Consider the following 6662-nt stretch of genomic DNA (forward strand, 5'->3'; position numbering starts at 1 on the left):
ACCCTGGCGGTATGTGAGAGAATCGTGGAGTGTGTGTGTTGGAACGAATGTCTTTTGCTATTTTTTAAATATAGGTTATAGGTAGGCAGGTAGCATACCTTTTTCTGTGTGACTGTGTATTTAATTTTAAGTAGGTAGGACCGGATACGATACGTTGTAATTTCCACTCAGGAGTGGAATGTTTCGTGTCCGGATATTAGACAAAGTTTCAGCAAATTTTAGAATTCCTCAACATGTCTGCTCTTTTTTTTTTTTCTTTCTCATATTTTGCTGATGCTCTGTACTGCAAGATATACCTATTAGTATGAAACAGTTTAAAAGACTTTGCATTTGTTTGAAAATTTCTTTCTTTCGAATTAGCAAAGATTTTTGAACGTGTTACATACTTAGTATTAAGTATATTAACACTTTGCACTCTCTTTCGCGGTTTGTTTCTTATAAAGAATATATAATTTTTTGTACATGTAGATATAGTAAAGTGAAAATAGTATAGATACAAATAAACATGGTCGTATAAAAGGATAAGACCATAACATGTATCGTAGATTTTGTAGTTTTTTTTTTCGATACTTTTTAATTTTTTAAATGCAAAGTGTTAATAATAGGTTCATCGATTAGATTAAATATCTGCTTGGGCATTCGAGTAAATGTGTCTGTGTAAATGCGTACGATTGGTGAATTCTTTCGATCCATTGATCGTCCACAGGCTAGGATAGTTCATAAAATGTATAATAAGCTTTTATTTTTAATTTTTTTATATGTTGCATTTATTGTTAGGGAATGCTCTATAGCAGTTGTTAAGGCACGAAGAAAAGAAGAGACTATATGTCGAAGAGGCCCCCACAATTTGTGGCTCAAGAGGGCAACTATCGACGACGAGTCATTTTTTCAAAGGATCATAACATGTTCCTTTGATAATGGTTCGTAGTCTTATTATTTTTTTCCACGTTGTCGTTTGCTCGTCTGTAGTAATTGTTATAACTGGAGATGATGGACCATTTCATCTCCTTGTCACGTTAAATTCGTGCCTGAATCATTCAACAGATGCACAAGTTGTAAATTAGTTAAAATCAAGAATACGTAGATTCGGTTATTAATAGATTTTGTAAATTAATTGATTATCGTTAACGTTACAGTAATTACTCTTTTACAATTTTTAATATTAATCGAATATTATTATTTTATTATTATAATATTTGTATTTTTTTTTTTTTTTTTTTTTTTTTTAATTGCTTAAGTATTATATGTTATAACATAGAGTCACGCGTTTAAATTTGTGATATGGGGATTCATAAAAATAGATGGGAAATTAAATTGAAAAGTGCATCTACATATTGGCACGTCAGATGGACATACTTTTATATTTCATGCTTTTGCACGTTGATTGTATGATTAATATATTTTCTTTTTGTTACAGGTGAACATCGTTGGATTTGTTAACACTAGTGCCTTTTGATTTTCGCGTATTAGAGCGCCTAAATTGGCTGCTATATAAATGATATATATACATGTGTTTTTTTTTTGTATTTATATATATTTGCATTTCTGAAGGAAAACACAAAATATTAAATATAATTATTTACAGTTCTTTAAACAATATAATTTCAATATTAATTTTAAAGAATATAATTTTAAATATTGTGGGATGTATCAAAGATTTTAAAGATGTTTATTAATGAAATGTTTAATTAATGAAAATGTATGTTACAGGTCAACGATTTCCATTGTTGCATAGATCTTATGTGTGGTTTGTTTTTTATATTAATAATATCGACCGGCATACAGAATAAAATTGCATACTTTTGCAGTTTTATTTTGTTGGTTTTTATTTATTTTATATATACTATTTTTAATTTTTCAGGTATTTGATTATAAGTAAATTGATATTATAGAAAAGTAATATAAAGTATACTAAATAATAAAATTATATATAACTAACTTAGAGTAATTTCAAATTATGCATTATTTTATGAATTGGTAAAGTATATTAGCAAGTAATTATTTTTTTAAAATGTCATAATTCTTTTGCATGTTAATTCATAAGGCATGATAAATTGTGCATGTTGGGATTCTAATGCTTCATTTTTTACGCTTTAGCATGCTTATCTTAATAGTACTATTAAGGATACTGATTTTAAGATTAATTTATTTTTAAGGCTAATTTAAGGTAAAAACAGCATATCGGTTAATTATCTGTTATTTAATAATTAAGATAGTTTAAAAAGCTTGGATATATATCGAGTTGATTCATGAATGAACGTCGTTAGTTAGGAAATGGCGATTATTTATGGGTTAACATATATTTTTATTTTATAATTTTCCTAATTACTTTATTTAACTTTTAAATCTCCAACTTTATATTTATTAATGTTAGATTATATTAATTATAAATGTTACATATTAGATTATAAAGTACATGTACTTTGTATATTCCCGGGATGTACAAATTATATGTACAAATTAAATTTTAATTAATTATGTTAGGATAGTTGTGTAGAATTTTTTGTAAAGATATTTTTAAGATAATTAGTAAAGACTCCAGGCTTTTTCTCACGGGTAGGATAGGTCAAAGTCGCGGTTGATGAATCCTCGATCGACTACGATCGGGTCTATAGAAGATTCATTAAACGCGATTAATTAATATGTTATTTTAGTCCGTGGATCTCTACATGCAGCAACCTCCACGCGGTGAGATCTGGGTCGATATTATTTGCGATCTATCGAAATCTAATTGTAAATCATGTAACGCAAGTACTATCGGGCGAATAGCTGCATACTTCGGTGTGTTTCCATAATATTTTCTTTTTAATTATACTTGAATATTACACTACCTACATTTCACATTGTTAATTATAGATATGTAGATCAGATAAAATTATATAAAATAATTTCTTAGAAAAACTTATTGGCCAAGTTCAACAAATTCTTTTTTTCGTGATACTTTCGTTTATAACGACATTTAGATTTTTGATTAGTAAACGTTTCACATTTTTATTATTACATATTTAAAAATGATAATTCAGATTACCTTCTCATATTAAAAGTTTGGAATAAATTGAAAGTAATAATTTTCCTTTGATAAATATTTTTTAAAGATTACGTAAATTCGAACATTAATCAATTGCAATAATGATTATTAGTATAATACTTAACATGTATATTACGTATGAAAGATAAAATATTGAATTGAATTTAATTTGATTTAACATTAAAATAGTAAAAGAAAATAATAAATTCTTGATCCTGATATAAACAAATAATCTTTTCCTGCATGGCGTGGCAAAGAGAGAACTTGATACAAATCCCATTGTTTTTCAATTCCATATATATCTTTATTCAGTATGGTTTCAATGGTCCCCATAATTACCGTATCATACGTTTCGTATAACTTTAATTGAACTTAATTTTATAGAAATAAAAAATATACTGCTTGTGAAAAATAAAAGTATGAATTTAATTTAACTTCAGAACAAAGAATAAGAAAAATGAAAAATGTATGTAACTCGACTTTAATAATAAAAATGCAAAGTATCAAATAATCCTATTCGCGTACGCCTGGTAAAGTGAAACCTTGACACACTTATTTATGTGCACGTTGGTTCAATGCACTTTCAGTGTTCTCTACAATTGCCACATCTTATACGTTTCGTAGCTATGGCTTTAATATAGATCTTGATTTTGAAAGAATAAAATTATGAATGTAATTGAACTTTAGAAATGAAAAGAGCGAACAATTTGCGACTTAATTTTATAAAAATATAAGATTATAAATTTAATTAACTTAGAAACGTACTCGAGAGTACGAGTAAAATTTAATTGTAGATTATAAAAGAGATAAGTTATTAATCTTATAATGTTTAAACATTTATGCTAACAATGAATTTAGAAGTAAGTTTTTAATCGATTTTAACGAACAGAATCTCATTATAAAGATAAAGGTTTACGCGAGAAAATGGCTTTTTCTAATAAATAAAATTTTTACAAAATGTTTCTTTTTATTCGTAAGTTATTTTCGAAAAATACAGGAGTGATCCTTTTTTGAAAGAAAGTAATATCTTTACAAAAATTAGGAGTCATCTCCTTGTTTATATCTATTTCTACAATACGATCTTGTATATTAATATTGTTCAAGTATTATATCTTCGTTCGGATTTATTGTTGACATAGACCTTTATAAAACTACGAGTGATGAATAGATATAAAAACAGAGAAAAGGACTTATATACAAAATAAAGGACGCTCACATTCTTGTCCTTGGGCAGAGGTCGATAGTTTGTTATTTTCTCATTCAAGTCTAAGTCTTCGAAGTGTAAGCAGCTCTCAACGTGTTCGAACTTGTTTCTCATACAAAAATTTTCTATATACTTTTAATAAATTTACGAAGAGATCTCTGCAGCAAACTCCATATGGTAATGTCGGTATCGTTTATGGTGTTTGTATATTGTGCATGATATAACGTAGTTACTGCCGAATAAATGGTTGACGTTCGATACATTATTCTATTTATTTTATATTTTTTAATTAAATTTAAAGTATCGTAAAAGGTATGGAAAATAATTCAATATTCATTACGGTTTTTTCTTCAAATTTAAATTAAATCCAGTACGCAGTTCAATATATATTTGATACGTTTGATTTGTTTTCTACGTCATTATTTAAATTATGCTCGTTGTTTAATGATATATGTATTTTTCTTTTTTTTTTTTATCTTATAGCTATATATAAAGTTTAATGGATACTGCATTTTTTTTAATCAATTTTTTCTTTATTTTTATATTTAATAGTTTTTCGATCAAGATTACGAATAATGTGATCGATAGAGTCAGTGTTTTTTTTTTCGAGATATTTCTGCTTTTTGAACGACTGAAAGAAAAATATTATTATAATCGAAAGTGTGTAACTTCCTGATACAAGATTGTACTTGTGGATCTTCTTCATCAATGGATTTGAAGCTTCATCGGAGATATAATTATTATGTATGTAAGTATTTTTCTTTTATCCGATCGTTACTTCTCGTTCGTCGGAAGATACACGTTATTACGAACGTTATTATGAAGATAATAATAATAAAATTAAGAAGATACTTCGTAATAAGACTTCTGATCATTATTTTTATATAATGATCACTGATACGTCATGTTCAGTTTCAGTATACCGATAAATAAAATATTTTTGAATTAGTAATCGAATAGAATATCAAAAAAGGTGCTTCCCTTTTAACGTTTAATTAATTAGATAGATTTATAGATTTTTATCCGATGTTAATTGATCGATAAAAAATTCATAAGTCGTTTCACGAATAATTTTTTTCTCTCTTTTTTTTTTGTATTTTAATTAAAATAATTTATTATAAAGTAATTTTATTCAAGTAATATTAGAATCTTAGTTCGTTTATCACCGCACGCAGCGATCTCTAAGTGGCGAGACTTGGGGCTAATCGATATTAATTACGCTAAAATCATCTATCGTAAAACGTAACGTAAGTATTATCGAATTAATGCTTGCGCTTAATTTCCATTAGAGTTGGCACGTTTTAAGATTCTTTTCTGTTCTTCTAATTATCAAGTAAAAAAATACGAATATCGATAATCGTGATGATAAAATATATTTAGTTCCGATAATAGAATATAAGTAGATCATAGAATTAGTTATAAGATATATTAATTGCTACGATAAGTTATACGACAAACAAAACACTTATTGTATTAGATATTAAGCAAAATAATTTTTAATTCTTATAATAAATAACGCCAAAGAGTTTTTGTTTGAAGAATTAAAGCAGCTTTGAAGTATAAGAATAATTTATTCTATGACGTTCTATTCTCTAATTTCTAAATCTAGTTTCAGAATGTGCTCAGGTGTGCGGTCCAGCTGGTAGTGTATACGATTGTAAGCGAAATGAATGAGTGAAATCTATGAATGAGATGCGTAAGTGACAGAAATAGATGAAATAAATGAATGAAATATATGAGTAAGCAAGCAAATGAAACGAATGATTGAAATACGTGAATGTGATTTTCATACATTGCAATAATGTTTATTGCTTATGTTACAACTTTACAGGATAGTTAATTACAAACAGAAAGAAAAAATTTCATTTCTATTAGAAGTTATAACAACGCTTTTACTAGTAGTAATTGCATAAGACATTCATTGCGATCGTGTCTAATAACTAATCGTATCGGAGTTTCGTGCAACTCGTTAACTAATTTTGAACGCGTCTGCAGGGAAATCTAAAAGTTATGTTAGATCGTTGTTAATTAAAAGAAATGTGTTTTTAAACTAATATAACCTCCCCGACAAAAATTGCAGTGCCATGACAAATGTTAACGTCGTTATTATTAACACCATAGTTATTACCATTATACCTTTAAGGCTATTAATCATCTCTGATTTTATAATAGTTTATCTTAAATAATATAAGCGTAATTCTTGAACGATTTTGTTGAACAAAGTCTCATTTTAAAAATGAAAATTTAAACGGGGACATAGTTTCTTAGAATTTTTAAGTTTTATTTTCTTTGAAAAGAATCGTATCAAAAAATATAAAAAATTTTTATCTCTATGTCGTTCCCTATATTTAATATTAAGAAAAACAAATGTTTGATTAACTGTGACGTTTATCTATTCAGTCTATTTTTTTTTTTTTTCATTCCGACGAG

Source organism: Vespula pensylvanica, chromosome 5 (assembly GCF_014466175.1).
Source record: "Vespula pensylvanica isolate Volc-1 chromosome 5, ASM1446617v1, whole genome shotgun sequence".
Lineage (NCBI taxonomy): Eukaryota > Metazoa > Arthropoda > Insecta > Hymenoptera > Vespidae > Vespula > Vespula pensylvanica.